The sequence below is a fragment of the Chrysemys picta genome, chromosome 7 (genome assembly GCF_011386835.1).
Source record: "Chrysemys picta bellii isolate R12L10 chromosome 7, ASM1138683v2, whole genome shotgun sequence".
Lineage (NCBI taxonomy): Eukaryota > Metazoa > Chordata > Testudines > Emydidae > Chrysemys > Chrysemys picta.
In genome coordinates this window covers 74240644-74264174 of record NC_088797.1, presented here as the reverse complement: position 1 = coordinate 74264174, position 23531 = coordinate 74240644, and positions in this window count along the sequence as shown.

Below are 23531 nucleotides of genomic sequence, written 5' to 3'. Positions count from 1 at the left end.
TGCTGGTCCTAGGATACCTTTAGTAAATAATTTCCTCTTTGACATTGTCTTGTTTCAGAGTAATTGGCTCAGTAGTTACAGGGGACACACATAGGTCCAAATTTGCTGAAGCATCACAAAGGGGTCATAACCTGTCTGTAATTGCCCAGCAGATATTTCCTCTGGCATAGGGAACTCACCTGCTGGCACATCCTCACATAGCTGGGACCTGGGCCCTGGACCTTTGACCCCTCCTCCCTACTATGTCGGTGTATTGGCCTCTGCTGGTATAGGATCTATTAATAACCCTGTGCCCATGATGGAATTTAAAGCTGTCTGGAAGGAGCTTTAAGTTGTACTATGGCTGATGCTGAGTGTCAGGGACCCAGAATGGATTCCCTGATGTTACATCACTCTCCTGAACTGTCTGAATCTAGCCCATAATATTTGCTCCTTGTCACATCATTGTTGGTCTATTATGTAATGTCTTTCTAAACAGTACAGCAGGAGTTTTATAAATGGAGTAAGTAAAATAAACAATAGAGTAGTGTGAATAATGGGCAAATATTCAAATTGCATTTTATTTGTTTTAAATCACAACATTTTCCCAGTAAAGTATTTGATGATGGTTATTGCCTGATCAGCTCTAATAAACTGATACATGTAATGTACATTAGACCCTGGGATACATAAAAATATAAAATGGGAAGGTTGTCTAAAATCTGAGGACACAAGAGACTTGAAAGATAAGCAAAAAATGTCCATTCTTTACCACGATACAGAACATCGCTGATGAATAACTTTGGCTATAGCAGAAGATATCCCAAAAGATACTTGACATATTACTCTTTACCTCTAAGGTCCTGAAAACGTCATTTGGATAGACAGATTGTTGACCCTTAAGCTCCAGGTCAAGGATTAATGCCTGCAACATTCATTTACTATAGTACACATTCCACTAAAATCTTCCCCCTGTGCACTCATATTTGTTTTGCTTACTATTTAAATGTTGCTTGACTCCTTCTTCTAATATTTCACCACGATGTTGGATTAGGCCAGGATGTTGTATCTCTCAGAATTTCATGCAAGGTTGGCATATTTCTGGTCAAAGGGTGTTAGATATCCATTTGATAAATATTTTAGGAGCCTAGGAAGTGTGCTACTGCAACTTCATGGGCAGACAATTTCTGTTTGTAACCACGTCCGCTCCCTTCTGCCAAACTTCTCCTTGCATAGAACAACTCTAATGCATTGAATTTCAATTTCATCAATGATGGAAAGAGTACCTCAGAGAGTAAAAACTGCTGAGGGCAACAGAGCAAATTTATCATCAAAAGCACTTTTAGCTTGTGATGACAGGCGAGCTTTGTGTTACCCATATCGCCACTGGAACAATGAAGTTTGTTTTGTTAATAGTATGCAGCCAGGAATCAGCATGTCAGCATTCTTCTGGGTTTCTTTTCAGCTCCCTGGCTTTCAGTGGAGACCTCTACTCTGAGCTGAACAGCATTTCATGCACATACGGTGTGTGTTTGTATGTGATGAAACTCCTAGCAGAGAATTGTATCAACCTTAAAATCTTAATATGCAGGCCACAAAAATAGATTGGGAATGTTCTAAATACCTCCCTGAAGTACAATCATAGGCAAATAGTTTGCAGGCAACCAATAACTGGAAATATGTTTCCATAAAACTTTCAGGTAATTAATATATTCAAAGTCTGCTCATGAATAAATCACAATGGAAAAATGGACTACATATACTGAATATATTATTCACTATGTAGAGTTTTCCCAACTCTACTCACTGCTGATTTTGTATTTGTTAGGGTTTATTTGTGATGGTCTCCGGGACCAAACCATTCATTCTTGTATTTTATCACATGGTCCTTTTTCTCTATTCTCTACCTATCTTTGGTCTTTATATGGCTCCAATTACCACAGTATCTGAACACCTCACAACTTTAATGTATTTGTCCTCACAACACCTCTGTGGGGCAGATAAATGTATTATCTCAGTTTTTACAGATGGGATAGGGAGGCACAGAGAGGTCATACAGGAAATCTGTGGCCAAGCAAAGACTGAACCCAGGTCTTCCAGAATCTAGATTAGTGCCCCGACTATTGGATTCTCCTTCGTCTCCCATTGGATCATCCTGCCTCTCCCTTTTCTATTTTCACTTTATAAACTTACCAACTGCTTCATTTTGTTGTACAAAAATGTACCCTCCATCTTTGAAAGCATTTGTGTGTGTTTTAATGTTCTGTAGAATTTCTTTGAACAAGTTTTGAAGAGCACAGTTTATACCTATTCCTGTGATTCGGTAAAACAAGCCTGATGTGCTAATTAGAGCTTTGTGAACTCTACCAATTTTCACATTGAGATTAGCTGCTTGCAAAATTCGTTTTCTGCCTTGAAAACTGCCTTTAGTTTTAGCAAAATTTCATCGCAAGGATGAAGAAAGTTTTTGCTTGAAGCCTCCCAAACATGATTTGACCCCTCCAGTAGTGCTGGTGGTGAGAATTATGTCCCCCCCGACCACTCATCCAAGGGCTAATGATCTGCAAGAGTGAAGCATGCTTCCAAGTCCTAGGAATTTGCATGCAAAATGTTTTCAAGCTATTTCTTCTGAGAAATAAACACTCAAAATACACCAGCACTATTGTTTATATATATATATATTAACTTGCATCTTTAGAGACAATTGCTGCCCTTTGATGCATATACACACAGCTTCAGTAGTTTTCTGTGGGAGCCAAACACGCTGTAGGGAGTACCTGCTCTTAATTCCAATGTTTAAACCTTGTTCAGCCATAGTTTGTCACATGGATATTTGAAGATACAAACTACCTAATAAAATATGGTGAGAAAGGAAGTTCTGAGAGTTTGTACTTAAGGTTTAATTTGGATAAACACCCTCAAGTTTAAAAATAGAATCCTGTGGGGTTAGTTATGACATGGCTGTAAAGAAGGAAAACATTTAACTTGCTGTGTAAATACAATATGCCACTGCTTGGGGCAGCTGCATATAATAATTTGCTATATTGTTTGTACAGAGTGTGGAAGGCTTTTAGTGTGCTAGACTGTGGCAAGCTTTTCCCTGACATACTTTTCAGGCTAGCAGGAGCTCAAATCAACTCAGCCATTCCAATTTACAACACAAGTTTCCAAGGGCAGTAAATAGGTACAAGATTAAGGGGAAGGTCCATATTGGATGGAATAATACAAAGAAAGCTTGCTCATGAACAGTCATTTGAATTCCAAATAGCTCTTAGGTTTGACCATGTCTGTGCTATTCTCAGTCTTTGGCACAAAACTGTTTTTTATTGGCACTTTCTTTGGGGAGTGGCTGCTCTTCCTCTAAATATTAGTGGTAACATGCCAATGAGACTAGTAGCCTGCAAACAAAAGTATCAGATGTTTGTAGCATACTGTCTGTTACCCTGGTGTACACGTATTTGGCATTCTAGTCCAAGAAAGCAACTACGCCACGTGACTTAGATTAGTCACATACTGAAGATAATGGGAAACAAGTGGTTGAAATAAGAGTTCAGGATCAACTCATAAGCTGAAAATTGTCTATCCAAACTGTTCAGCTAGTACTTATAAACAATTTCCACATTAGTTGAAATTATGATCCATTTGTGAATCATTCCCAAACAGAAAAGAGCTATATTCAGCATTAAGACTATTCACAATGAGAGCATTCAACCAGCTCTATACCACAAACATACATCACTTATTTATAATCTATGTAAAATGCTTCTGATTGCCCCCATTCACATTATCCCTTCATCTCTCCAAAAAGGAGAGCCTGATACAAAGAACGATCAAGTTACTGCTCGTACTTTGGGTTAACATATGGCCAAAGAAAACCTCTGAATCATTCTTGCAATCTTCAATCAGGCTTTGTCTACACTACTACTTTTGTCAGTCAGGGGTGTGAAAAACACACACACCCCCCTCACCAACATAGGTTTCACCAACAAAAGTGCTGGTGTGGACATTGCTCTGTCAGCTGGAGAGGCTGACCTATCGACATAGCTAATGCCACTTGTTAGGGGTTGTTTAATTATGCCATCAGGAGAGCCCTCACCTGCCAAAGAGCAGCTACACAGGAGACCTTACAGGGGCACAGCTGTACCGCTACAGCGATAGAGCCGGTGCCATCATGTAGCCATAGCCTCAGTTTTTAAATCCCGTTCTTTATCTTCAACAGAGCCATTCAGAAAGCTTTGAAGAAGGAAACGCCAGCACACTTTCAAGATTGTGTTTGTTAGTTTGCTTGGGTTTTCTGGCTTTGTTTTTACAATGGTAAGGGCTCATCTGAATTGGCTTATTCACATCACTGAGCAACATAAGTTATACCAACGTAAGTGGTAGCGTATACAAGCCCTTAGCTCTACTCCAGCAGCAGCCTTTCCTTGTTGTCTTCCCATTCCCTTCCTGTGGCGAGTCCTGTTGTTTCCTATTGAGTCATTTTGTTACCCCTTCCCTTTGTTGCTTGATGGTCTTCTTTCCCTTTGTTTTTTTAATTAATATGTTTGTTTGTCCCCACCGTTATTCCCTTTTTGCTCTTTCCTTTCCTTCCCATTTGGGTGAACAGGCTCTCTCCTCCTGTATTATAAGCACCTGAAGCAGTGCCTGCTGCTGACTAACATGAGATTTTATTATGGCAGATAATTGAAAGTTTATTTAAGGTTGACAATTCAATGAGGCTTTCTGTATAAAGTCTCTTAAGCCAGAGAAGCTGTGAATAAGCAATCACAAAGGCAAGGCTGTCTGGTTGTTTCAGTTTTAAATGGCTTATTTAAAGAGGGTTACGTGACTGAACCATCAAAAATTTGGGCCCATATCATGTCATTGATTCGTTAAGCAGAAGTGGCCTAGTAATCATACTGCAATATGACCCCTGGGGTCTGATTGACGCACAGCAAGATATTGGCGTGATGATAGGAAAATTTCCTCTGGTGATGACTAAGTCTGACAGTATGTCCAAGGCTGGCACAGTAGAATTATACTAACTGTTCACAGATTAGATCACTTATCATCTTTGGGTTATGCTGTCACTGCTGGGGAATTTACTATGTGGAGATACTGAAGACAGAGACCCCAAAACAGGCCTTGACAAAGAGGACTGCATTTACATTGAAAAAAAACTTTAGGCCATCCCATCATGTAATTATATATATATATATATATATATTATTGTGACTGAAAATTATTTACTTTGGAGATATATACCTACACAATATATTGAGTATGTGTGTATATATGTATACAATAAACACAAGAGGACAAAACTTACTTAATACACCTATGTGGCATAACCCCTGCTTACATTTAGAATGGCAGTTGCCTTCCTTTTTCACAGCATGTATTTCTGGGAGGCAGGCAATCACATGCTACTGGGAAATGATAGTTTCTGGGTGCCATTGTTTCTAACATTGTATGTAGGTTGCAGGAAGTCTAGTATATAAGAGGTGCAAAATTAAATACCATATTGCACTGCACACCCCCCTCCCCCAATGTATAATGCATACTGTCCCTACAGTGTCCTCATTGCACCATGGGAAGAAACAACACAAAGTGTAACTTTAAATAAATCAATAATTTTTGTTTTGGCTTATTTGGCTAAAGGTGGCATAATAATGGGATTGAATAATTGGATGATAATAATATGTTCCTGTTAGTGGACACAGCTCTCAACCTGCCAAGATCCAAATATGACACACATCATGTGTAAAAGACCCAGAATATGGGGGGAGGGAAAAAATGATTCAGATGGGAAATTTAACATGCTGTGGGAGAACTGATTTTTTTAGTGTAAATAGTAATTCGGTAACCTCAGTCTCTGGATTATTTCTAATGTAAATAATTTTCAACAGAAAAGTGATGCCAAATTTGTCTGGAATGGAGATCACTTTGGGACTCGTGACATCACTTGAAATGAAATACACGAGAGTGACATGTTAGTAAACTCCACTTCTGCACTGGTATGTGACCAGCTTTTAAATACCGTTTGCCATATTGCTGCTTGACCTTTTCCACTGCCTGATCGGTGTTTGCTGGTAAATGAATTCATTTTATTTTTATAGTTGGGAATTTAATGCCTGTGAAAGAGAGATGCTAATAGCAGGTCTAATATAGTCCCTAACCTGCTAAACTAGCATGTACTTCAGTTTTGATCATTATCAGCCCTATTTAAACTTCTGTTTAACAGATACAGTTGATTGTGCCAAACTGGGTAGCATTATCGGTGGCATGTGCAAATCAGGACTCTTGTCACAAGAGAAAATGAGTGTCATGGTCTCATCTAAATTAGGATTTGAACTCAGGCTTCTGGAACTTAACCCAAAGTGAAATCCAGCTCTCTAGAGATTGGTGTAACTTTCAAATATTATCACCTAAGTGACCACAGTGAGACATCTCACGAATCAGATTAATACTTGTTCCAGTGCAGTTGTGGAGAAAGCAGACAGTGTCATTTTAATCAAGTATTTTAGGTTTGCAGCCTTTCTCCTATGGGGGAGAGATTTATGAAAGGAGAAAATGCTTTCTCATCATAAACAGTCATGCTGTCCCATGATTTTCCTCTGCCTTCTTGCAGTCACTTTCATGAATAAAACATCAGAGCAACAGTTTCTGTAATTACTCTTTTAGTTTTATTGACAAATAATTTGATATGGAAGAATTACATTAGTCTCTGAATTATTACTTTTTTTTGTGTGGAAAAAGTATAAGCGTGCTGTAGTGAGAGACTGAGAATCAGATAGAAGGACATTTTACATTTTGCAATTGGCTATTTATGAGTGCAAATTATGGTAACCATACAAGGCTAGTGTTGCTCATTAAGTTCTGTTTCTATGTAAAGCGGCTATATTTGTATGGCAGCTCAGCAGCTGATGCTTCCAATTGCTGTTTCCTGTAGAAACAGTGGCGCCTGATGTGTTGATGTAATATGGCATAAAAACCACTCTATGGTGCAATATATCCCCATCAGCTCTCTGGGGCTGCGAACCCAATGAGTGTTGTTTGTTTCATAAAATCATAGAACTGGAAGGGACCTCGAGAGCCCCCTGCACTCAAGACAGGATTAAGTATTATCTAGACCAGTCAAGTATCAGAGGGGTAGCCATGTTAGTCTGAATCTGTAGTCTTGCATCTGAAGAAGTGAGGTTCTTACCCACGAAAGCTTATGCTCCCAATACTTCTGTTAGTCTTAAAGGTGCCACAGGACCCTCTGTATCTAGACCAGTGTTTCTCAACCATTTTGATAACAGGAACAAGCTTGCTGCCTTCCTAAACTGTATCAGGGAGATCTCAGTGACCAGTGCCGGTACACAAACTGGTTGCTGAGAAACTCTAGACCATCCCTGACAGCTGTTTGTCTAAGCTGCTCTTAAAAACCTCCAACAGCAGAGATTCCACAACCTCACTAGGCAAATTATTCCAGTGTTTAACCACCCTAACAGTTGGGAAGTTTTACCTAATGTCCAACCTAAACCTCCCTTGTTGCAATTTAAACCAATTGCTTCTTGTCCTATCTCTAGAGGGTAAGGGAGGAGAATTTTTCACCCTCTTCCTTGTAACAACCTTTTATGTACTTGAAAACTGTTATCATTTCTCCCCTTAGTCTTCTCATCTCTAGAATAAACATGCCCAATTTTTTCAATCTTTCCTCATAGGTCATGTTTCTTGACCTTTAATCATTTTTGTTGCTCTCCTCTGGACTTTCTGCAGTTCGTCCACATCTTTCCTGAAATGTGGTGCCCAGAACTGGACACAATACTCCAGTTCAGGCCTAATCAGTGCAGAGTAGAGCAGAAGAGTTATTTCTTGTGTTTTGCTTACAACACTCCTGTTAATACATTGTAGAATGATGTTTACTTTTTTGCAACAGGGTTACACTGTTGACTCATATTAGCTTGTGATCCACTATCACCCCCAGATACCTTTTCCACTCCTTCCTAGGCAGTCATTTCCCATTTGTATGTGTGCAATTGATTGTTCCTTCCTAAGTTGAGCACTTTGCATTTGTCCTTATTGAATTTCATCCAATTTATTTCAGACCATTTCTCCAGTTTGTCCAGATCATTTTGAATTTTAATCCTATCTTCCAAAGCACTTGCACCCCCTTCCAGCTTGGTATTGCCTACAAACATTACACTTATAAGTTTTATGCCATTATCTAAATCATTGATGAAGATATTGAACAGATATTGTTTGTACAGTGCCTGGTACAATAGGGCCCTAATGTGCAACAGAAATAATGAATAGTCACCAGCTGGTATCAACATGGTATTTTCCTGAAATACAAGCATATCTCACACATGTTACCAGCGGGGAGGCGGGAGGCAGGACTCACTTTGTACAGATTCAATTTCTCATGGGGCAGAATCCTATGTTACAGCGCTGGGACTTCATTTTCTTCCTACGCTCGTTAAAGATGGCTCAAGGGGAGGACAAGTTGACTTATTCTATAAATACTACAGCGGTGCAAACATTGATGGCCTAACCCTCCTTTCTAACTGTATAAATAATATTTGAGGCAAGGTTAAAAGTGGGCAGGTTCACAGAACCAGGCAAAGAAACTGAAAGCCCTGAGATAGGTCTGTTGGAGGTAGAGGGCCATGACACACTGTATTTTGATAATTTGTCTAGCTCTTTGTTATCAACACCGTTGCCTTCCATTTCCTCATGGCCATGGGGACTCCTCTTTACTATAACACTCTATTTCACCCATGCCAATCCGTTTTGAGTTTCTTAGCCTAAAGGTGATATATAAGTACAGATTATGTACAAAACTGTTCTAAACAGGTTATATTTTGTTTAGTGTATGAAGCTATGATTGGTGCAGGGTAAATGTGTACTAGTATAGTATGTTTCATTATGCCACCAAAGCAACAGTAGGAAAATATTATGGTGATCTGATTTTCCTCTCCTCGTGCATACAAGTTATAAACAGCCTACTGCTCTTGTTGAAATGGTAGTTCTGAATGGTTGTTTTACTTCCTCCACTTTATCCATATCCCCTTTCACATTTCGGTTAGTGATGTAAATCCACAGAGAGGTTGTATAATGGAGTAATGAGAACATTACAGATTAAATATCCTGAGCTTTCCTATCATTCGGTCATGGCAGTCAGAATGTGAAGACAGAACCACTAGAATGGTATAAGGGTTCTGAGCTCAGTCTCCTCCATTACTGTCTGGAGTCAGAGAAGTCCACACTAAAGAGCGCGATAGCTTGAATGATTGGAACTTAACAATTTAAGTAAGGGTCGTTCTCCCATTAATGGGAAGCTAGTTACTTCTGGTAAAGAAAGGGGACATCATTCTGATTTCTTTCAATACAAACAAACAACCAGTTTGCAGATCTGAGTTGTGCGCAGGGGAGGAAATACTGTCATGGGGAGAAATACTGTCAAAGGAGCAGAACATAGATCAATGACCAAATAAAACAAAATCACAAGAAAAAAGAAAGCCTTTTAAAAAGATCAAGCCAAAATATACCATTAGAGTCAGTTTGAAACATTCAACTCACAATTAGCCTTCATTCAAGTGCATACACGTTTTGGAATATATGTAAACTGTAGGTATTTTCCCCCTCATTTTCACAAGCTTTATTTGAAGATAATGGTTATGAACATTATTTTCTTTGTTTGGGAATCTGTGTTGCTGCATTTTGAGTTTGGGCCATGGTCACAATGAGCGGTTAATATCCAGTAGAGCTAGTCACATGGAATATTTTCTCTGTCTATGTTTGACTGAACTTACTCCTGGCGCAATCAAGAAGATTACTAGGAGACCTTCTTACCTAGCTTCCTGAAGAATGAGGTTGTGGTTAGCTGAACTCTCAGATCTAGAGTTTTTAACTTAAAAAATATAGTTTTCTCTTTTAACAATTTTTATTATATAAAGAATTTCAGACTGAAAGCAAATTTTTCTGCCTAAGGTGGTCGGATGTGAGAGAGGTCAAGGTCAGGCTTAGAATGGAAACTATCTGACAGTCTTATCTTTGAAGACACTATTCTGTTTCCATAATACTTAGTGCATTTTCTTATACAGTGGTAGGTCCAAAACACACTGTATGAGCAAAATTATTTGCTGTGTTAGAGCCCCCTTGCCTCACTCAGGTGGTGTAATGGACTCAATTGGTTTTTCAAATTCCCAGCAGACAATTGCCCTGGTGTAGTGAAATTATCTGCTGGTGCGAGTATGCTGCAGCTGGGTCTACACATCTGCCTCTCCCTGCTACCGCCACAACCTGGGTTGGTGGCTTGGAGGAGGCAAGGCCTATTTGGTCTCCCCTTTGCCTACAAAATTGTAAGGACCTCACCCTCAACAGACAGGAAGGACCAGAGAAAACACAGGGATCAATACAAAATGAACAAGGAGGAGGAGTGGCTCATAGAGTCAAAATTAGGGTACTAGAAGGTGACATTGAACAAAGAACCCCACACAGTGCTTACTGCTCCCCAGAGAATCTAAGGAGTTAGTGGACATCACACAGAGGAACTCTGCCCTGAGATGTGAACATGGAAGTGAATGGAAATAGGCCCTATAGTCACAAAAGATCCCCGTCTCTCCTCCCCCTCTTTGACTTTTAAATTGCCACAACCTTCACTGATGCCAGCATGTGTACTTCCACGTAGGTGAGATGGCCACCTGGAGACAACAGACCCCGTGCTTTCTTGGGGGCTGGGAAAGGGGTCTCAGTCACCTTAGGTGGAATTGGCAGAGGTGATCAACTATGTGGCTGCATCAGATGGTGGTATCATTAGTGGTAAGGAAGCTGCAGTCACTTGATCATATACCTGGGTGTGCTGGGGAGTAGGACCCACAGTGTTATTTGAATGGAAGGAAAAAGGATATGTAAAGCATGTTGGTGGTCCCTGCAGAACATGTTTGAGGCACATTGGCAGGAGAGCATGGAGAAGCATGCACTGATGTTGTGCTGCACATGCCATACCAGTGCTGTAAACACAGGACTCCAGTCTCCAGGACTATCCATCTGGCCATTTCTATGGGCACTAAAATTCTCCCAAGGTGTTTTTTTATATGTGCACAAGAAAATAATGTTTAGAAAATTAGTACCATTTTGTAATGTGTCAAACCCACCGTATATCTCTATATTAAAGTTTTTAAACAATGTAAAAGAAATAAGCTAAGAAATAACAGAGGAGCTTAACACTGGATGTTTCTCTTCTGTACTATCATTTGTAGGGGTCTATGAAGTCCAATAAAAGGGGGACATGCGATTTACACTATTAAGCTAAGGATTTACACGTTTCATCTGAAAATGATCTGTCTAAAGGCAGAAGACTATTTCTCATGCTTGTATTTCATTTCTCCATGCAAATCTCCATTCCTCCAAAGCTTACCACATGCTGGCACTCTCCTACTTGAAGAGGATGTTTTTCTGCCTGGATTATATGTAAAATGAACACCCAGCTGAGTTGTGCTTCAGAAGTTTATAGAAAGTGAAAGACATAACTGCAGTTGTACAGCCTTTATTTAACAGTCCTGGGCTCCCAGAATGAAGGCACTGTGAGAGACAAGTCCTTCCCATATAACTACTTGACCATATAATTAGAAAAGTATAAGTAGTGTACAATGAAGTATGCTATCGTTTTATTGTAACTTTGCCATAATAAAAAGTTTCAAAGACGAGGCAAATCAGAATGTAAATTCCACAGTGCTGAAGGTCTGAATCCTCAAGAACAAGTCTGAATTAGCCCAGATTTTCAAAAGCAACTAATGATTTTGGGTACCTAATTTAAAACTTTCATAGGGCAAGGTTTTCACAAAGCATTGAGCTCCCCCACTCTGAAAATCAGTCCCTTTTAAGGTTTCCCTAATTGGGCACCCAAACATTTTAGGAATCCCAAAACACTAGTAACTTTTTAAAAATCCTGGCTGTCTTATTTCACTGTTTCCAGTAGTCACATGAGTTCAAATGACATGAAAAGCATTCATACTCCATAGGTAAGCAAGAGTCAAAGAGAAGTTTATGACAAGGAAAATAAATTACTCACCTGCTTCAGAGAGGAAGGTAGAGATGGCACAGGTGTAGCTGCCAACTCTCAAACATGCAGATACTATCAACTAGTAATGGGCATACCACAATAAGTTTGGTCTGATGCTGCTAGATACCGGAGAGCCCTCTCATCATACAAAATTCAAGCCCAATTAGGGATAAAAACATCAGGTTAAAGGCTGAAATTCAGTTGCAGTTTAGACAAAACTGAAGATCCTCACTGTATCTGAATCAGTTCATCAGCCTCAACTCAGGAACAGTGATGAGCCTCTAATTCCCTGGTTCTACAGGTAGCAGGGGCTGGAGGTAGGGTTCTGCATATTTCTTGCAGTATTGGAAGCAGATGGGATAGCATTTCTGCAAGTGAATTTACAACACTGCAAACAATGATATATCAGTTGTGAAGCATAAATCCTATGCACACAGAACCATGTTCTGAAGGCAGTACTTCTCCAAATGATACTGCAGCATGATTGTGGGTCTGCCTGCATTCTAGGGGAGTCCATGAGTAAACAGAGGATGGGGTAATGAGAACACACACATGGCTCTAGAATCAATGTTCCTTATATTTATTTATGAAATGGACTGGACTGAAGAAGAAAGGAAGAGCCTAGCCGATCAAGCTGTTAATCCTTCTAGTCCAGTATTGACACAGGTTAATACCAGTTCTTTCAAAGAAAGGTGCAACAAAGCCTGAAGTGGGCAATTATGGAATAACTTGGAACAAGGCAGTTTCTTCCCAACTCTCCAAGGTACGGCTACACTGAAAATAAACAAACCCTGATGCAGCAAGCCCAGATCAAGTGATTCAGGTACACAGGGCTCACGAAATGGGGCTAAAAATAGCAGTGTAGATGTTTGGGCTCTGGCTGGAGCCTTGGCTCTGAGACTATGCCCCCTCACTTGGGTTTCCAAGCCCTCGCGCCAGCCCAAACCACAACATCTACACTACTATTTTAGCCCCATAGCATGAGCCCCACAAGCCTGAGTCATTTGACCTGGACTCCGAGAGCCGATGCTGTGGGTCTTTTTTTCTAGTATATACATACCCTTTGAGGTTAGACTATGCCCTAAACCAGAAGGTTTTATATCCCTTCTGTGACTGAATCTTGGTAGTCCATCGAATCCGATGATGACAAATCTGTGCAGATCATCAGTTGTTGGTCTTATGGTGTGCCCTCTGGTGACTGTTCAAGCCAATTCTAGAGGTGCACATTTTGCTGCAGATGGTGCATGGGAAGTTCGCGGTCAGTGGATTGTGCGCTGCTGATGCTCTGTGATGTCATTTGCGTGCCTCTTGTAGACGCCGGCAGCCGTCTTCCTCAAAGGTGATGCAGGTATTTCTGACTGTTGCACGCCACTGTGTTCTGTCGCTGGCGGCGTCCTCAAGGTCCCTAGGTTTGATACTGCTGTACTGCAGATTGGCTTTGATGGTGTCCTTATAACGTTTCCGTGGACGACCTATATGCCAGATGCCCTGGGAGAGCTCACCATACAGAAGCTGACGGGGGATTCTGTTGGCATCCATGCAGCTAACATGACTGGTCCAACATAGCTGTGACTTCATGATCATCATTTCGATGCTTGTCATCTGGGCTCTCTCGAGGACCTCGAGATTGGGCACTTTGTCTTGCCAGCGGATCTTCATGATGTTGTGGAGGCAGCGCATGTGAAATGCTTCGAGCTGCTTGATGTGATGCCTATATAGTGTCCATGTTTCGCACCCCTACAAAAGAGATGAAAGAACAACAGTTCTGTACACAAGCAGTTTTGTTGACAACCGGATGTTGTGGTGATTTAAAACTTTGACACACAGACAGCCAAGTGCCTGCTTGCTTTGGATATTCATGCATTGATCTCATTATCCAGTGATCCATCACTGGATATGACACTACCCAGATATTTAAAGTTCTCCACTACTGTCAGCTGAGTGCCATCGATGGAGATACTCGGGACAGAAGCATTTGATCCAGGTGCAGGTTGATGGAGAACTTCTGTCTTTCCGAGGCTGATGTGACCTAATACTATAATGAAATGTGTGTAGTAACATTATATGTAAAGTTATAAACATAAGATGAAACTAGGTCTGAAATACGTTTAAAAAACAAGTCAGGGTAGACCAGTTTCTCTAAGACAAAGGACAAGCTGATGCCTTTAGCCAGGTGTCATCAAAGTTGATGGGCCATCACTGAAGTGGCCATTCTTTGGCAAGGTAGGGTGGCAGGAACAATCAGATCTGCATCTTAGCACACAACAGCATGAAACCTCTTTCGCTACCAAACTCCATCACTCCAACCTCACAGAGGGAATGGATTTTACTGAGGGGTAACCCTCGGGAAAATGCATTTCAAAGGGTGACTGGACTATGAAGTAATGGATAAAAACACCCCAAGGTATCTCTCCCTATCCATCTCGCTCTCTCTCTTTCACACAAGAAATCAAAAAGAAACACCCTTTGACCTTTCAGAGCAGATCCTGGGCTGAGAATTTGGTCAGCAAAGTTACCGAGAACATGTGGTAAAGGATTTCACCTTGAACTAAGGCCTTGGCTACACTTGCGAGTTACAGTGCTGTAAAACTGCCCCCAGCACTGTAACTCACTCCCCGTCCACACTGGCAAGGCATTTGCAGCGCTGTATCTCCATGGTTGCAGCGCTGCATGTACTCCACCTCTCCAAGAGGAATAGTGAGTATTGCGCTGCCGCTGCAGCACCAGGGTGGCCGCCCAATGCGCTGTGAATGGCCTCCAGAATTATTCGGCAGTATACCACAATGCCTGTTCTAGCCACTCTGGTCATCAGTTCAAACTCTACTGCCTTGGCCTCAGGTAACCAACCATGTGACCCACCCTTTACATTCCCCGGGAATTTTAAAAATCCCCTTCCTGTTTGCTCAGCCCGGCCTGGTGTGGAGTGCTATCAGCGAATCTTTCCAAGTGACCATGCCTCCACGCGCCAAGCGAGCCCCAGCATGGAGCAATGGCGAGTTGCTGGACCTCATCAGTGTTTGGGGGGAGGAAGCTGTACAGTCCCAGCTGTGCTCCAGCAGTAGGAATTACGATACCTTCAGGAAGGTATCAAAGGACATGATGGAAAGGGGCCATGACCGGGACGCCCTGCAGTGCAGGATTAAAGTGAAGGAGCTGCTGAGTGCCTACCGCAAAGCCCGCGACGCAAACGGCTGCTCGGGTGCTCCCCCCACGACCTGCCGATTATACAAAGAGCTGGATGCAATACTTGGGGTTAACCCCACCTCCACTCCGAGCACCACCATGGACACTTCAGAGCCAGTGTGGGAGTGGGGGAGGAGGAAGAGGAGGAAAACGGGAGTGATGGTGGTGGGTCGGATGGAGACACCCCAGAATCCCTGGAGCCAGGGAGCCAGGAGCTCTTCTCTAGACAGGTGGAAGGTAGCCAGTCGCAGCGGCCGGTACTTGGTGGAGGTAAAACAGAAGAGCAGGTTCCCGGTAAGTGGGTTTTTTTTTTTTGGGGGGGGAAGGAATTTTTTCGGTGTGGGCTCTTTGGGAGAGGAGGGTTAGGCATGCATGCCTAGATGTGGAATAGTGCATTGATGTGGTTTATCACATCGCGGTAATCGGCCTCGGTAATCTCCTTGAATGTCTCATCCAGAACGTGTGCAATGCGCTTGCGGAGGTTTATCGGGAGAGCCACCGTGGTCCTTGTCCCAGCCAGGCTAACGTGTTCGCGCCACTGTGCCGCGAGGGGCGGGGGGACCATTGCTGCACACAGGCAAGCTGCATATGGGCCAGGGCGGAAGCCGCATTGCAGTAGAAGACCCTCCCTTGCTTCCCAGGTCTACCTCAGCAGCGAGATATCGTCCACGACGAACTCTTGTGGAAAATGTTGGGACGGTGTTCAGTGTAGGTGCCCCCTGAAGCTGTTGGCTCTCCCCAAGGCACAGAAACCCAGAGGACAGTGCAGCCCTGAAACAATCAGTCCCCCTTACTCACCATTTTGAGGCTCCCGTGGGATATGTGTGCTCTGTTTCAGACGGGAAAATTATGCTATTGTGTAGACTCTGTGTGTTTTCTACTCCTTAAGTGCGGGGGGAATCATTACTTTGTCTGGTATAAACAATGCTGCCTCTGTTAAATGTTGCATTTTGCCTATACAGCTGCATCAACCTTGAGACCTCAGCTGTCCCTCTTATCGCCTGCACAGAGACTGCAAAGACTCAGGAAGACACCGCGAAAAAGCAAAGAAGACATGCTGCAAGAAGTGATGTGGCAATCTATTAAAGAGAATGAGAAAGCACAGAACTGGAGGGAGAGAGAAAGCAGGATCTGCCAGGAAAATGCAGCCCACTGGTGGCAAAGCACCGCGCACCGGCAGCAAAGCACTGATAGGCTCATAAGCATCCTGGAGCACCAAGCAGACGCTATCCAGGAGCTGGTAGCCATGCAGAAAGAGGAGCAGTACCGCAAACGCCACCCCCCCCACAGCCCTTGTCCCAAAACTCTTTCCGTTGTGCCCCACTGTCACCTCCAACCCACTTTCCCAACTTCCGTGTTCTTCACGCCACCCGCTGCCTCCAACACCTGTATCTTCACCACCCAGCCGTGAAAACCATGACCCTTACCCTCTGCACTCAACCCCCATCACCATGCAGTATAGCTGTCCTGAAGTGCAGCACTCACTGCACTGCACACCAGACAGGACATACGCGAATCTGTGATTGTACTGTTCCCCACTCCACCCCCTTTTTCTTTTCAATAAATATTTTTTTTTCTTTTCAATAAATGGATTTTTTGGCTTTGAAAACATTCTTTATTATTGCATAAAGTAAAAGACTCCTTAGCCCAGGAAATAAACAGGCACTGCAAGTCTGCTTAGCAAACACTGATTCCTAAAGATTGGAACTACTGCACTTCACTCCCGTGCAGGGCACCAGATATCACTGCTGGTTTTCAGCCTCAAATTGCTCCCTCAAGGCATCCCCAATCCTTGTAGCCTCGCGCTGGACCCCTGTAATAGCCCTGCTCTCTGGCTGTGCAAATTCAGCCTCCAGGTGTTGATCCTCAGAGGTCGATGCCTGAGTGAATCTTTCAACCTTCCCTTCACAAATATTATGGAGGGCACAGCACACGGATATAACCGTGGGGATGCTGTTTTCGGCCAAGTCCAGCTTCCCCTACAGAGATCGCCAGCGGGCCTTTAAACGGCCAAAGGCACACTCCACAGTCATTCGGCACTGGCTCAGCCTGTAGTTGAACCATTCCTTGCTGCTGTCAAGGCTCCCTGTGTAGGGTTTCATGAGCCACGGCATTAATGGGTAAGCGGGATCTCCAAGGATCACAATGGCCATTTCAACTTCCCCTACCATGATCTTCCGCTCTGGGAAAAAAGTCCCGGCCTGCATCTTCCTGAACAGCCAAGTGTTCTGAAAGATGCGTGCGTCATGCACCTTTCCGGGCCAGCCTGTGTTAATGTCAATGAAACGCCCACGGTGATCCACAAGCGCCTGGAGAACCATAGAGAAATACCCCTTCCGATTAACGTACTCGGATCCTAGGTGGGGTGGTGCCAGAATAGGAATATGCGGCCCATTTATCGCCCCTCCACAGTTAGGGAACCCCATTTGTGCAAAGCCATTCACTATTTCCTGCATGTTACCCAGAGTCACGGTTCTTCTGAGTAGGATGCGATTAATGGCCTTTCAAACTTGCATCAACACGATTCCAACGGTCGACTTTCCCACTCCAAACTGGTTTGCGACCGACCGGTAGCTGTCTGGAGTTGCCAGCTTCTAGATTGCAATAGCCACCCGCTTCTCCACTGGCAGGGCAGCTCTCAATCTCGTGTCCTTGCGCCACAGGGTGGGGGAAAGCTCCTCACACAGTCCCATGAAAGTGGCTTTTCTCATCCGAAAGTTCTGCAGCCTCTGCTCATCATCCCAGACTTCCATGACGATGTGATCCCACCACTCGGTGCTTGTTTCCTGAGCCCAAAAGCGGCGTTCCACGGTGCTGAGCATGTCAATGAATGCCACAAGCAATTTCGTGTCGTACGCGTTACGTGGCTCGATAGCATCGTCGGACTCCTCACGCTCACTGTCACTTTGGATCTTAAGGAACAGTTCGACAGCCAAACGTGACGTGCTGGCGAGATAAGTCAGCATACGCCTCAGCAGTTCGGGCTCCATTTCCCACAGACAGATCGCGCTGCACAGAAACCGTTGAAAGATGGCGCCAAAGGTGGACGGAAACAAAGGGATTTCTGGGATGCGAAGCGATGCATCATGGGGCGTTGGGACAGGACCCAGAATGCCCTGCACCTACGCCCCCTTCCACAACCCATGGTGCCAGAATGGGAAGAGGTGCTCTGTGGGATAGCTGCCCATAATGCACCGCTCCCAATAGTGCTGCAATTGCCACAAATGTGGCCACGACAGTGCGCTGGGCAGCTGTCAGTGTGGACAGACTGCAGCGCTTTCCCTATTCAGCTGCACGAAATCAGGTTTAACTCACAGCGCTGTACATCTGCAAGTGTAGCCAAGGCCTAAGTCTAGTTTATTAAGTTTTAGTGTTAGGAAGCATTTTATCTTTATTTCTCTTGTAATCATTTCTGATTTTAATGCCTTATGCATGTACTCACTTAAAATCTCTTTGTAGTTAAATAAAATTGATTGTTTAATCAAAACTAACTCAGTGTTGTGTTGAAACTCAATTGTATGGGTAACACCATTTGAAGTAGAAAACTGTTGTATATTAATCCCCTTAGAAGGGAAACGGACCTAAAATATGTGAACTGTCCAGAAGAGGGCTGGACAGTTTAGAACATATGTTTTTTGGGGAAAATTCAGGACTAGGAGTATGTTGGGGTCTCCCTGAAACAGTAACCAAGGCTGCTGGAAGCCGAAGTGTGGGTGGTGGTTGCTGAGAGGATGCTGGGGTGAGAGTTGCTGGACCAGGGCTGTGGTTATACACAGACATTCAAGGTGTGACCTGCATGCTGTTTGTGAGGAATCCAGGTGGGAACTACAGCAGCAAAGCATTGGGAGGCACCCAAGGTTTCAGGGCAAGGATGACTCAGTCCCTCAGTGGTCTGGACTGCACGTCGGAATGTTATATCTTCCAAACAGCCTTATTAAGCAATCTGACAGGCTGACGGAAATTCCAAAGGATTTAATTTAAATCATATTGTTATTCACCAAATCCATTGCAGTTGTATTCCATTTCATTTGCCATTTTGTTATATCATGAATAAATTCCATGTTTGTGATTAACAACACATAAGTACTTCTAAAATTCCAGACATACTTTGTCTGAACCTGAGCCACCAAATGTGTACAACACCCAAATTCAAGGATCTGGCCTAAGCGGCAGGATGTGCACTGAATAACACAGTTAGTAGGCCATCAGGGATTTATTTTCCTCCAGGCCACAGAGTAGCTGGAGATCATCTCCCCAGAGCTTCTTCAACTAACATTTTACGAGGGGGGGGGGGAGGAGAGGATCTGAGCAATGGTGGGGACTAAATTTACTCCCGTGTGCAGATGAGATACTCTCTGATGAGTTTCTGATAAACAAAGACTGCTGTAATCTCTTACTCATCATTAGAGGAGATTATTTTTTCCCCTTACAAAAATGTTTGAGGAGAGACCTAAAATGAAGATACTAGGACAATATTGAGAGAGAGCAAGAGCATGAGTTTTGTTTTAAATTGAGCTCTGTTCTGTGGGTTTGTGCCTAGAAAGGACAGAAACAGAGAAAGAAACCTTTTTATTTTTTCAGCTAAGCTATTGAGAAAATTCCAGTGAGGCTTTAGCAATCCACCTTTTCCCGTCCATCTTTCTGTTGGGAATACAGATCAAGCAATGGAGGCTTTGAACTGACACATGTGCATCTTTCATTTGAAACTTTACTGTGGGCTTGAAGGAATACAAAGTAAATTAAAAAAAAAAAAAAGAAAAAAGACACAGCAACTCTACCTTTTCTCTCTGTGTCTGAACATTCATTGAACTAACAAGCATCAGTGTATGTATGAAGGATCTTTTTGCTGACTCTTGGAGTAAAGCAATTTACATTGGTTTCAGTGTGGACAGAGAGTGTCACACGACAGGAAAATTAGAAACACAGAATGATTAGCATTTCCTAAAGAAAGTACAACACGTACAAAGTTAGTTTTAGAGAGAAAAGACAGAGGAAGCAAATTCAGAAGGCGGCATCCAGCATCTTAAATCAGAAGTAAGCCTGGAGCAAGCCAGAAGACTTTGAAGACCTCCACATGGAGGTCCAGGATACCGACAAATTTCAGCCGATTGCTAGAGACTGCAATACGTTAAGTTAACTGGCAATAAGTTATACCAAATATAGTGGAAAGAGCATTACTTGGGCAATCCAGCTATCTGAATGCAAAAATATGTCTATTCTTTTTTAAAGAGAACTTTATTTTCTCCGCAGAATATCAAAGTCAAGGGAGTCACCCCCAGAGTTACACAGGTGTATTGGAGAGCCAAATCTGGCCTGAAAAGTTTTATGTAATAGTAGCAGGTTTAGATAGATGATACCAAAGACACAGGGTAAAGCCTCTTAGAATCCAGAAATAACATTATTTCTAGAATTTTTAACCAAAACCTAGAGCTTGGCCTCATTCATTTACAAATACTTCCTGTCATCAATGGATGGCAAAGCAGACAAACTAATGAGCTTATGGATACACAGTAAGACATAAAACAGAATGAAGTATAAGGATTTAGTATTGTAAGTCTATCACACGTCAATCACACACTGATCCATCAGACTATTATTTAGAATTTGTTGAACCCTGAGTAATAAACGAAGGGCTGGTATTAATAAATTCTGGAGTTGTAGAGATGTGAAAGCAGATTTTCTGCATATGTTATGGATCAGCCTGCATGTATCGATATTCTATGGGGAAAAAGTCCATCAGAAGAATAAACAAGGCACTGAGCACAAACTTGCCTTTAGATTCATGCTGGTTGAAGCTTGTGTTTTTAGTTTGGATTGGAAAATTTGGCCAGAAATGATATGAGAACAAATTTTTACAAGATTTTCAGAACTTCCCTCTCCTAGTTGAGTTGGAAGTGATGTAAAAACAACCCATCTTGTACAGTGACATTCTTACACTTCCAGCCTTAGCCAAAACCTGCAAATAATGGATATCATGTTAAAAAGACATTTCAGATACTAGAAAAAACATGGTTGAGTTATAGAAAGAGGGAAAGGCTCCAGAGTGTGATTCTTAAAATCACCAATCCAAACAGGCTCACCTGTGCCTATTTTAGGATGTATGTACTTTATCTACAAAGATGAAAGATGTGTATTAAGTACAATCATCAGTAGTCTCATCTATTCTGGCATTATTAGGGTATGTCTACACTTGCAAGTTTTTGCGCCAAAAGTTCTACCACTTTTATTAAAGCGCTTTAATTAGAAGCGCTGTTGTGTGTCCACACAAGTTCCTTGTGTCGCTGGAGCACATCCACACTAACAGCTCTTGCAAGGACAAAGAAAGCAGTGCACTGTGGTAGCTATCCCAATGTGTAACTGACTGCAGGGTGGTTTGGGAAGAGTTTGCAATGCCTCATGGGGCAGGTACAGCATCACACAATGCAGGTTTCTCAATCCCATTGCCAGCTGCTTTTCAACTGAAGTGTGGGAAGGAGAGTGTGTGACAGCAAGCGTGTGTATGTGGGGGGGGGAGACAGACAGTGTGTGTTGGGGGAGAGTAAGTGTGTCGGCATGCTGTTTCGTAAATCCAGACAGCCACAGGAAGCAACCAGTCCTGAGACAGGGGGAGGGGGAGGCCCCCACCTCCCTTCCTCACTCTCCACAGCATAGAGTCTTTCTCACTGTCACACACACATCCACCCCTGCCTGCCTGCCTCTGTTTCTATTGTGGAAGACATCAGTAGCATTCCACATTAATTATTTGCACAGCACGCCCCGGGTTGTCAGAACTGAGCTTTGAAAAGGGAGGGATGCATGCCTGCAGGGCAGCTGAGTTCAAAACAATGAGCAGAGCGGTCACTCCAGGCATTGGGGGACACCTTCAGAGGCCAATTACAGAGATAAAAGCAATCAAGATGTTCACACTGGCACTACAGTGTTAAAGCCTCAGTGCAAAAGGCCTTATGACTCTAGGGTTGGTTTTATTACAGCGCTGCAACTGACAGAGGCCTTGGCTACACTTGCAAGTTATAGCGCCGTAAAGCCTTCCCCAGCGCTGTAACTCACTCCCTGTCCACACTGACAGGGCACTTACAGCGCTGTATCTCCCTGGGTACACCGCTGCGGGTACTCCACATTTCCGAAAGGAATAACAGCTGCAGCGGAGTGGCTACGACTCACGGGTGTGAGTGTAAACGCTTGCAGCGCTGTACTTATCACCTTGTCAAGTGGCCAATCCTCTCCATTGTTGTGACCAGCTGCAGGAATGCGGAAGTGCCGGTTTCAAAGCTGGTACCACAGAGAAAAGCAAACAGTTTTGCAGCTTGTTTTGAGTGAGTAAATGAATGAGCAGGGGGCCGGGAGTTCAGAACTTGCAAAATAGAGAGTTGACATGCTCCAAAAAGCACTCTCTCGCCCCCCACACTCCCTGTCACAATCCACCCCACCCCCCTGTTTTGAAAAGCACGTTGCAGCCACATGAATGCTGGGATAGCTGCCCATAATGCACCACTCCCAACACTGCTGCAAATGTTGCAAGTCTGCCCACTCCACTGCGCTGGCAGCTGTCAGTGTGGACAGACTGCAGCGCTTTTCCCTACTCAGATGTACGAAGACAAGTTTACCTCACAGTGCTGTACAGCTGCAAGTGTAGCCAAGGCCAGAGTTTTGGTGCAAAAAGTGGCTTTTCAGTGTGGACTCTGCTGTTTCATCGCCAAAAGTTGACTTTTGTCGAAAAAACTTGCCAGTGCAGACCAGGCAGGGGTGAAAGTAAAATTGAACTCTTACTGGTCCGGGGGCCGGCTCCGCTCCCCAAAGGGGCGGGGCCTTGGGTGGAAGGGGTGGGGGCTCAGTGGAAGTGGTGGGGCTGGGGGTCAGCGTCCCCCAGCCAGCCCATCTGTGCTGCCTGGCCCACACCACCTGGGGCTCCAGTGGCGATTTAAAGGGCCCAGGGCTTCAGCTACTGCTGCGGTAGCAGCAGCAGCGGCTGGAGCTTTAAATAGGCAGCGCTTTAAGCAGGGTCCTTAAAGCACTGCCATGGCAGCACTTTAAAGTCAGCTGTATGGGCAGCTACTAGCGGCCAGTTTTTACCGGTACACCGTACCAGCCCGTACCAGCCCGGCCTTACTTTCACCCCTGAGACCAGGCCTTACTAACATTCCATACTTCTAAGCAATATCCATCATACCAAAATGCCAATGAAATGGTTTTTTCTTTCGTTCACCTCTATCCCAAAATTTCTGAGACCCAGTGTCAAGGAAGAACAATATTCAATGAGGGTGTAAAATGCTACTGTTGTGATGCACAACATGCAGGGCTGTGGAGGATGAAGCTCTCAGCATAGATCTCCAAAACATCC